This window comes from Balaenoptera acutorostrata, chromosome 12 (genome assembly GCF_949987535.1).
Source record: "Balaenoptera acutorostrata chromosome 12, mBalAcu1.1, whole genome shotgun sequence".
Classification (NCBI taxonomy): Eukaryota; Metazoa; Chordata; class Mammalia; order Artiodactyla; family Balaenopteridae; genus Balaenoptera; species Balaenoptera acutorostrata.
In genome coordinates this window covers 2,797,392-2,808,396 of record NC_080075.1, presented here as the reverse complement: position 1 = coordinate 2,808,396, position 11,005 = coordinate 2,797,392, and the positions used below count along the sequence as shown (strand labels likewise).

General features: G+C 48.5%; 1 long non-coding RNA gene across 1 annotated transcript; it reads left to right on the top strand.

The window, feature by feature from the left end:
* Positions 1-6,856: 6,856 nt before the first annotated feature.
* On the top strand, positions 6,857-9,071 carry LOC103007124 (uncharacterized). Its single transcript, XR_450149.2, has 3 exons — positions 6,857-7,071; positions 7,260-7,481; positions 8,782-9,071. It is a non-coding gene; the product is annotated as an uncharacterized LOC103007124 (long non-coding RNA).
* Positions 9,072-11,005: the final 1,934 nt, after the last annotated feature.

Sequence of the window (11,005 nt, the reverse complement as noted above, 5' to 3'; positions counted from 1 at the left end):
TGGCATGTGGGCTCTATAGCGCAGGTTCAGTAGTTGTGGCACATGGGCTTAGTTGGTCCGCGGCATGTGGGATGTTCCTGGACCAGGGCTCGAACCCGTGTCCCCTGCATTGGCAGGCAGATTCTTAACCACTGGGCCACCAGGGAAGCCCCCATCTGATTCTGAAGTTTGAAAAGTTGCTCAGTGCCTGACAGGCACACATCCAAATAGTAAGAAATTGTGTTTATTAAAGAATGAAACAAAAATTATTTTTTCTTTCAATTTATACATATTATTTTTTTCATAGGTTACTCTGCTGTTAGGGCGTAAACGCTTATCAAGTTGTTTGAACCTAACTACTTAGTAAACAGACTGTTGAGTGTTTCTTTGACATAGGGGCACCATGGAACAATGTCTGAGACCCTGGGGTGCTGTGAATGGAGAATATTTGGGTCTAGTCTGCTGGAGGATCTTCTCTTGCAGGTGTGGATGGCGTGAGGTAAGGGTGTGTCCTGGCACCCAGACTCGGTCCCCGCCCTTGCTTTAGTAACCGGCCTCACTCGTGCCCAGAGGGCCTCTGCTTTACCAGGCTGCCCGCATGCGTCACCAACTCAGACAAAAGTGGGCGTGGCAGAAACCGAGATCAAAGACAGTTCTTGACTTTTAAGTTAAAAAATGAAGACCAAGCCAAACCCCAAACACCTCCATCCAGTTTCAGAAAAGGAAAAATCTGTGCACAGCACAATTGGGCAGAACTGGCCTGTCTGCTATTCACATGCTCCAACCCCTGCACCACCCTGCAAGCCTGGATAAAGTGAAGGAAGGGCAGACAGGAGGCAGGGGCTGGAGTGGGGTCCTCGCCACGTCTGTCCTTGCCGGTGGGCCTGGGGGTCCCTGCTCTCAGTCCTGAGGGACGTCCCCGGAGGGCAAGGACCCTGGAGACCCTGCTCACACAGCAGCCAGGACTGTGGATGACAGAGAAACAGGAGAGCTGGTGGCGGGTGGGAACCGGAACTCAGTGTACTCCAACCTGGACTGACTGAGGACAGACTGACATCACCTGGAAATGACCACTTGATCTTCTCCATTAGGTGGAATGGAGCTCAAGGTAAAATTAAAAGTCACATAAGAGAAAGTAAGATACGTTTTTAGATAGAAAATGTCACACCACTATCAGCTCCAGGAGTTTACAAACTTTTTCTTTATAAGACTTGAAGAACCAAAAAATCTTTGAGACACAATAGCTGAATCGGTAGAAGCTGTTTTGGGTATTTAGAAAATCTGAATATCAATGGAGATCCAAACTGACTGTAGGGGGTTAGTGCCCACCCCCCCCTTCATGTCTGTTAAGAACCTTAGAAGGTGGAATTGTTTGCAAATAGGCTGTTTGCACGTGTATGTAGTTAAGGATTTTGAGATCTTTTATTTATGATAGGCCCTAAATCCAGTGTTGGTGTCTTTATAAGAGGAAGGAGAGAGAGTTTTGGACACAGAGAGACACGAGGGAGAACGTAACAGAGGCAAAGATTGGAGCTATGCTTCCATCAGCCGAGGAAAGCCTGGGGTTCTTCCCAGACCTTGGGAGAAAGTGCGGCCCTGCTGGCATCTTGATTTTGGACTTTTGATTTCCCCAAAAAACCACGCGAGAATAAAATTCTGTTGTTTTAAGCAAATCTGGGTGATTTGTTACAGCAGAAACTAAGGTACTTATTGTTAGTCATACACAGTTCTGTGCCCTGCTGGGCGCTGCACAAACAATGGCCCATTTCCACATTCTCTGTTCAGCACACCTGTCTCGAGTGCCAGGCAAGTCTGGAAGCTCAGGACAGAGAAGAAAGTGGCCCAGATCAGTCCCCACCTGCATGGAGCTCGGAGCTTCGATAGAGACCAAAGTCCCGAGTAACCAAATCATATCACTGAAAGGGTGGTTGGGTGTGGAGGTGAGTGACAGGGAAGGAAGGAGGGAAACCAAGGGAGGTGGTGGCCCAAAGCTAAGCGAAGGACGTCTTTCCAGTGGAGGGACTGATGGGGGCTCCAGTGCTGAGGGGCTGGAATATGCCGAGTGGAGGACATGGCGACCTTGACCAAGGGGTCCCAGTGGAAATGGACCATGAAAGTCCGACTGGCCTTGCGGGTGAGGAAGTGACAACAATTGCCAGAGCCAGCCCTTTCGAGGACTCGTGCTGTGAGGGGAGCAGAAAAATAGAGAAGGAACTGGAGGGGGCCTTTTGGGTTAGTTTCTTTGTTTTTCCATTTAAGGATGAAGGTATCACAGCACCTCTCTGCTCAAAAACTAACCCTTTCTTTTGCTTCTGAACCCAACTCTGTTCCTTCTATTGGCCCGAGTGACACTGCGCAGGAGGACCCTTGCTGGGGCCCGGCTGGAAAGGTGGTGACACGCTGGCTGCAGCCGTCAGGCAGCCCTGGGGGTGTGCGAGGGGCCATCCTGCCCTGGGGACACTCAGGTCCGGCAGTGCCAGCTCCTGCCATTTCCCCAGAGAATCTGGAAATCCAGAGCGTTCTGTAAAAACTCATCTTTCAATAGCGGCCTAGCTTTCTCAAAATGCTCCACAAGCTGCAGCAAAGCCATCCGCCATCTGGATCTGGGCTATGAGCCCCGGGTGTGCTGCCTCTGCTGGCCTTGACCCCCTCCTCCCAGTGCTGGGAGACGCCTGCTCCCCGGGACGTTTGGTGAACCCGTGGTGCCGAGGCAGAGAAGCTGGGGCTGATGCTGGGGTTCCTGGGCCAGGCTGGGGGGCCACCTGGCGGGTGAGCTCGTGGCCGCACCTGCATGTGACCAGGAGCAGCCGTCAGTCTCTATCATGGGGTTGTCACCCCCGTTCTTCCTGGGCTGGGGTGATGATCACTCCCGGGGCAGAGCCTCAGCCCCAGGTGGACACGACCTCTCGCTCCTTCGTCTGGGTGACAGGCGGGTTGTGTGGTCAGCTCCCCGTCGATGTGACAGTGGCGACCACAGGCCGACCGGACAGCCAGGCCCAGAAAGCAGGCCTGTGGTCGGTGAGTCCCCGAGGGCGGCCTGGCCGTGGCGCGTGTTTGCTGGAGGACTGAATGTGACCCCAGGGCCTGCCTGCGGCCCAGCACTGCCTTCAGAATGCCGCCTGGGAGCCGCTGTTCGTTTCTTCTTGCTTTCCTCTTGCGGCCCCTCTGCAGGCCCTGGGCTGGTTCTCTTCTTTCAGGTTGGATTTGCAAGATGACCCCTATCGAACGGTTTTTTTTTTTTTAATTTTCTGAACATTTCTACAATTCTTTTGGGAACAGACGGATTCCAGATAATCCGGTGCCAGACAACATTCAGCAGGAAAAAATGTTGTGCTAACTGTTCTATTTTGGTTGTGAGTTCTGTTCCTCTCTCCCCGCCCCAGCAAACATAAATCGTACCTAAATCTTTGCCAGGAGGACGACCTCATTAAACAGAAGCAGAGAGACAGACGAGCAGTGGCCGCGGCCAGGAGCCTGCAGGGTGGACGGAGGGGAAGGTTCAGTTGCTGGGCAGGTGGCTGGGATGGGGGAGATGGGGGGATAGAGGGGAGTGGGCGGGGATCGCAGGCAGGAGGCCCTGCTCCAGCAGCCCTGCTTCTCCAAGCGACCGTGACGACCTAGCGCAACAGGGAAGGCAAAAGTTTCAGGCCAAGGACCTGCCTGCCTGCGTCTCTGTCCTGGGCCCACGTCTGATCACCGGTCCTGGGTGCAGCGGGACCCAGTGACACGCCACCCACGCCGCCCCCAGGGCCTGCAGGGGGACATGGCCTTCCAGGGTCACCTCTCCTGCTGAATGTCCAAAGCCCACTGAGAACAGGGAGTCCAGGAGCGTTTGGCTGGTCTCCCCTTTTAATCTGGGTGTGAAAACAGCTTGGCCTCACTCCACGAACAAGCGGCAGACGTTTGACTGCTTTGCTTGCTAGGAAGATGTATTTAAAACCCGGTGGCCTCTCTCGACTTCACAGAGCTTGGGCAGCAACTGCAGGAAACCAGATACATCTTTTTCAAAGCGACATGTACTCTCATTGTGGTGTAATTATAATAGTAAAAGGGCTTCCCTGGTGGTGCAGTGGTTGAGAATCTGCCTGCCGATGCAGGGGACACGGGTTCGAGCCCTGGTCTGGGAAGATCCCACATGCCACGGAGCAACTAGGCCCGTGAGCCACAACTGCTGAGCCTGTGCGTCTGGAGCCTGTGCTCCGCAACAAGAGAGGCCGCGACAGTGAGATGCCCGCGCACCGCGATGAAGAGTGGCCCCCGCTCGCCACAGCTAGAGAAAGCCCTCGCACAGAAACGAAGACCCAACACAGCCAAAAATAAATAAATAAATTTATAATAGTAAAAAATTGTAAACAGTTTAGATGTGCAATAATAGATGTCTTAATGAATTATGATTTACCCATGAGACAGGGACAGGTAGATAGCAACACGAGAATATGCTCCCCGGTCATATTAAGTGAAAAAAGGCAGATAGAAAAATGCACATGTAACACAACTCCACTGATGTCACGTAAAAACACCTACCCATGTGCACAGAAAACAGACTGAAAGGATATACATCCAAACATCTAAGACGTCATCTTTAGATGATAAAATTGCAGGTAATGTTTATAATAATTATTATTATTATTTTTTGTTTGTTTTTTAATTAATTTTTATTGGAGTATAGTTGCTTTACAATGTTGTGTTAGTTTAATTTTTATTATTTTGTTAATATTTTTTTCTGGTTTCCTTTCTTTAACAAATCTTTGTTATTTCTATAATCAAAACATTTCAACGTATGCATCTGCATTCATATTAGGCACATTTGCAAGTCAATCAGCAGGAATGATTAAAGAATTTCAAGACCATCTCATCATTTTTTCTTGACTGGAAGTAAAAGACAGACCCATTTATACACTGACTTTTATTCTAGCAATTCCAGTGGAATTGCTGGATCATGTGGTAACTCTATGTTTAATTTTTAAAAAGTTTATTTGTTTCATTTTTATTTATTTTTGGCTGTGTTGGGTCTTCGTTGCTGCAGGCTTTCTCTAGTTGCGGTGAGCGGGGGCTACTCTTCATTGTGGTGCGCAGGCTTCTCATTGTGGTGGCTTCTCTTGTTGCAGAGCACGGGCTCTAAGTGTGCGGGCTTCAGTAGTTGTGGCACGTGGGCTCAGTAGTTGTGGCGCACGGGCTCAGTTGCTCTGCGACATGTGGGATCTTCCTGGACCAGGGCTGGAACCCCTGTCCCCTGCGTTGGCAGGCTGATTCCTCACCACTGCGCCCCCAGGGAAGCCCCAGTGTGTACTGTTTTGAAGAAGTGTTCCCCAGGTGCTGCACCGTTTTGCTCTCCCACCAGCAATGCACAAGTCTTCCAACGTTGACTCCTTCAGCTGACTCTTCACTGCCTGCCTCTTGTTGGCTTAGAATTAGAATTTGTTTGAAATGATAGTTTAATGAGTATTAGATGTTCTGCCATTGCCTTGTTTGTCTTCTCTGACTGCAATTTAGACACGTCTCTGCACCCCAGCCAAAGAGGACGACCTCTCTTCAGACATTTTTGGTTCCAAGAAAACAAATGAAAACTTGGTAATTGGGTGTTTTAGAGGAATGAGTGTTCATCTCCGCCTTCCCGGAACCCACTGCATTCTTCAGGCCCCCTGGGTCTTCTGAACACTCAGGCCAAGGGATCCTGAAGCTATTTTTCTAACCACAATTATCCAAATCGTGTTTTGTTTTCCATTTCCTTTCCAAGCAATCAACTCGAGCCACTTAGGTTTTGTGGGGCAGCAAAGCCCTTCAGGTCGGGAGCATTTTCCAGGGCTGGGGTGTGAGGGCCATCCTCTGGGTTAAGAGGCTGGTCCATAGCCTCTTAGGCCTTCGAGGTCAACTGCCAGCACCACCTTATCCCTCACCTGAGTGCAAGGATCTGCCTGGTGTTGTGTGGAGGGCCGGGGAGGGGAACCAGGCTGCCCGATGTCCCCCTGGCCACTCAGAGAACCTGGTGTGATGGTTCTTCTCCGGTGTTGATCAGGAACCCTCCCCGAGCCCGCAGTGTTTACTGAGCATCAGACGTCATCAGTATCTGGGAGAACTTGCCTGGGCAGGAAGCTTAAAAGTCAGCACCTGCCATGAAGATAGCGAAAGGGCGCCCTTGTGCCTCGTTTGTGCTTTGATAAGAAGTGCATCCTTCTTCCAGGGCTGACGTGAACCTGGCAGACTCAGCTTTGCGATTAGACGTGCGTGGAACACGAGAAACTGTCAGTGAGAGAGGGACGTTTTGGTGCGTGGCCTCTTCCAGGAAGAGAATCCAGCGTCCTCTTTATGCTGACGAAACCACCTCCAAGCCCGAGTCCCTGGAACTCATCAGCCGTCACCCCCGTCATCCTTCTGAGAAAGTTAGGAGAGGGAGGAGCACAATCTTTCGTCCACCTTTATTTGTTTCTTATAAATATAAAATCTTTGCCCCCAAAGATGGACCACTTACAAAGAAAGGCTAAAAAGTAACAGGAAAATAAAAGCAACAGACGCTTCACCTATGCTGGGGAAGGGTGAGGAGGTATATTACAGGACACCTGTAATGACAAAATTACAAAAGCGTGTCACAGGACACAGGGAGCCTGCTTCCCAGGGCCTCTTTCCCTTTGATGATGGGAAAGGTCCCTTGATGTCCACACACTTGCAGGGAGGCGTTATTTCTGCTTTTCCAGCGATGAAAGCTGCCCCAGACCTCCTTTCCGTGAAGTCATTTGGCAGAATTTGCATGTTTTTTCGTATCAGTCATTGAAGTGGAATCTCTTAAAATAGGCTTTGGGGACTCAGTGACACGGCAGCTAAGTGCTGTATAAAAATAGACAGGTGTGCGGGGTCTGTGCTGGCCCTGACACGTGCTCACCGCCCCTTCTCGGCTGTCAGCGCCTCTGGCCTCCCACCTCCTCCCTGTTACCCACGACCCTCTTGACTCCACTTGCTCTTTTCCTCATAGCAGAACCCCCGAACGAGTTCTGGACAGGGCACCATAAATAAAACCCAGCCACCAGGTTTCCCAAGCCTGGCATTTGAAGACTAAGGCACATGGTTAGATATTCACTCATTAGAAACATGATACAGGTGCGTAGTTAGTCTGGGTCTCCGTGTACAATTGACCCCGAGATTAGGATAGTACAAAGTAACTTAGAACAGTCTAGCAAAGTAGGGACATTTTAAGTTTGAATATGTTTTGAGGTAGCTGGTTGTTGTTACTGCTGTTGTTTTTCTGGGACTTTGATACTAATCTCTCCCTCCTTTTTACTGAGCAGGTATAAAGAAACCTTCACCTGACCAGCGTTCTGGCCACCCCAGGACCACCATGACCGGCTGTGTGGGTTGTGCACTGCTCAAGACCAGAGGGCATGATTTCCGTGACTGTGAGGTTAACGGTGTCTCCTGGAGTGCCGTGGTGGGACGACCCTCCTACCCATAATTTCCTTGATCTCCTCTCCCCAGTTCTTTCTGTTCGGTAGATCCTGACGTGGTGACTGGTATGTAGGAATGGTGAGGGCTTCAAGAAATGGGAAGTTTGAACCAGAAGGAGCTTTCTTGCCCTTCCTTCTGCCTGATTTCTTGTTGTGTTTCTTTGTCACCCATGCCATCTCCATTTTACTTGTAAATGACCCAAGAGGTAATTGGTTTTGTTCTAGGATGTTGGAGAACTCACCGAGGACTACTGGCAAAAGAGAGTTCTCCCTGTATCACACTTTCTTCTCCCATCTGGACCCCTGCTATCCATCTACCTGAGAGAGATAAGGATGTAGATAAGGGTCTCTTTAATTATTTTCTCAACTTCATTTTCTCTGTTTGCTTTTTCTGGAGAAAGAAAGAGCAACTTATTATCTTGAATGAAGCCACGAATTTTCTTAGATTTTTCTTCTCTATTTTTCCTTCTTTTTTCTTTTTATTCTGTTTTCTATGAGTTTCTTTAATTTTTAACTTCCAGCCTCTTTAAACTGAATTTTCATTTTTGCTATCATAAATTTGTTTTTTTAAATCTCTGTTTTGATCTTTGAATGTTCCTTTTCATTGAATCCTATTCTTGTTTCATGAATATAATATCTTCCCTTAGCTCTCAGCATATTAATTTTAGCTATTTAAAAAAGAATCCTTCTACTTCTGCATTTTTTTCTGTTATTTTTATGAGCTGGTTTTCTAGTGCTTGGTTTAATTGCTGCCTGTTACATTAGAGATTTTACATTCATAAACTGCAAGATTTCAGAAGCCTTAGGTAAATCCCCTTTATTTTATAGCATAATAGTACTCATTTTATATAAGCCAAAATTGCCTTTGGAAAAGAAGATCAAATTCCATTTTTGATCCATTGTAATTCAATTTTGATTATTAAAGTTCTGATACTACATTTTAAAAGTATTTTAAGAACTATAACTTCCATTTTGAAAAGTCTGAAGTATACATCTCTAGTACTACACTCTAAAATGTCCTTAAAAATAAATATTCTTGGATTGACTTAGTTTAACATTTTGTTCTCTGTTGCCAGAGATCATCTTGCAAGGAAGCATGGTGCTTGTCATTGTGGCAAAGAAGTATAGAGTAGAAACGGGAGGGAAGAGAATGAGGCTGGGGTGGTGAAGAGGCTTAGACATTAGCTCCAGAAAGAGGAGACGGACGTGGTTTGCCTGAACTGGAAGGCTTATCCCCGTGGAGAACCGGGGGGGGAATCGCTGGCATCATGAAACTCTTCCTACGTGCCCAGCATGTGGGTGAAAAGCTCTTAGATTACCTCGTTTATTCGTTACAGTTTTATGATCTATTTTTCTTCTTTTGCAGATGAAGAAACTGATGCTCAGGGAGATGAAGTAAAATGCTTAATTTTACAGAGTTAATTTACTAGTTCTCACAAGTGATGGAATCGGCATTCAAGCCTAGTTTTGCCCAAGTCCAAACCCTGCAACACAGTCCAGCCTCCAGACTGGATGATAAAGTGGACATTGATTCTGGTGACTTCGGGGAGAGGAGACGGAAATAGAGCGACCGGTGCCTTACTCAGAAATGTGTGTTTTTGTACATGTCACTTTTTAAAACAGATTTTTAAAAAACTAATTGATTAATTAATTTTATTTTTGGCTGCGTTGGGTCTTCGTTGATGCGCGTGGGCTTTCTCTAGTTGCCACGAGTGGGGGCTATTCCTCGTTGCGGCGCACGGGCTTCTCATTGCGGTGGCTTCTCTTGTTGTGGAGCACGGGCTCTAGGCGCACGGGCTTCAGTAGTTGTGGCACGCAGGCTCAGTAGTTGTGGTGCACGGGCTTAGTTGCTTCGCAGCATGTGGGATCTTCCCGGACCAGGGATCAAACCCGTGTCCCCTGCATTGGCAGGTGGATTCTTAGCCACTGTGCCACCAGAGAAGTCCCTGTACATTTCACTTTTGGACTTCTTTGGTCCCAATCAGGCAATACCAGCTTTTCATAGAGTTGCTGAAACCCCAGGATCTTCCTATTTATGATGCAGTTTTCATTGTGATTATGCTTGAAGTCTCCTCTAAAACAAGCAGCAGCTTTTTATTGCCTGTTATCTAGGGTATTGCTTTCACAAATCCACACCACTTGGGCCCTTCAGAGGCAGCTGGGTTCTGGACGTTGTCAGCCGGTTGCTTTGCTGATGGTTCTTCCAAGGTGATAAACTGTGCATGAAGGCTCCCTTCAGACCGTGGTCCCGTGAGCGCATGACCCACCTGGGTGTGTGTGCGGAGATCAGAAACTTTTCAAGGATTTCACTCTCAAAGAAGGAAAGTATGAAAATGAAAACCCAGTTTAGGCCCAGTGCTTGCACTTTTGGCAAAACCAGAAGCAGAAGGGCAAACCTGTCCTGTTGTAAGATGGTCTGTAATTTTGAATTACCAGGATATACTATTTTCTCTTGTACACTTTCACAAACTTGGGCTTGATCATTCGTTGCACACGGAACTGGGATCAGAATTCCTGAACCATAAATGGCGAGTGACCAGCTGGTGAAGGAGAGCACAATATCCCCCCTTCCAGTGAATGGGAGAGTCCCTTCCTTGGGCTAGAAAATTTAAACACACAACGGAAGCCCGACTTAGAAGTTTGAAAATTCCAGGACAGAATCGTCTTTCTTCCCTTGTGTTCTGCCTGAAGCTCCTGAAGTTGGAACCAGCCTGGTCCCCTCCCGTTGCCTCCACAGGGGCGGAGAGCTCATGAAAGCGTCACGGCGGGATCCCCAGGAGGGTAGACTGGCTGCCTGTCAGGGACTCGTTTGACTGTTTCTTCCTGGAAATTCAACTTTTGCTTCAAAAACCAGGCCCACCCTTGCAGGGAAGAGCTTGCGGATAGAACCTGTGGCTTCTGCAGTTCGTAGCAAATCTGCGGGGCGAATGAACGTCCTGATCTTGCTGGCAGGCAGGCCCCAGAGGGGAGCCGACGGCCTGAGCCGTTATTATTATAAATAGCCAGTCCTGCTCTCCAAATAGAGGCCTGTGCGGCTATCTCACGTCGCACGTTAGCAGACTTCTAGAGAGAGCACAGTTTCCAGTTGCTTTTTGATAAACACATTCTTGGAAAGGGCAGCCTGCTACCTAATGAGGGCCCCTGGGGAAGATATTTTGAGCGAGTCTGAGGCTGGCTGTCTGTACTCTTCGTGCCCACTGTTTGAAGGACTCTAGTTCAGTCCTCAAAAGCGAAGAGTTAGGGTCCAACCGGCAGTTTTTATCAACATCTGCACACCCATCAAATTTTGGGTCAGGTGGGGAGCGGGATCCTGGCGTAACCGCAAGTGGGGTCCGGCTGCTTACTGCTCAGAAGCCAATAAAGAGGCCAGGTTGGTGGAAAGGAAAGTTTGCTTTTTTGGAGGTCCCTCTGACAATCAGGGGGCAAGAGCTTTTATAGGCGGAGGGAGGGAGCTCCGTGCAGAAACAGCACAGGCAGCTCTGACAGGCATCTTGAACTTGGTCATCGGTGGTCGACCAGCATCATCTTGATGGTTTTAGGTACCGTTCATCTTCAGTTCCAGGGTCGGTTTGTTTCCATTTCCTTGAGGC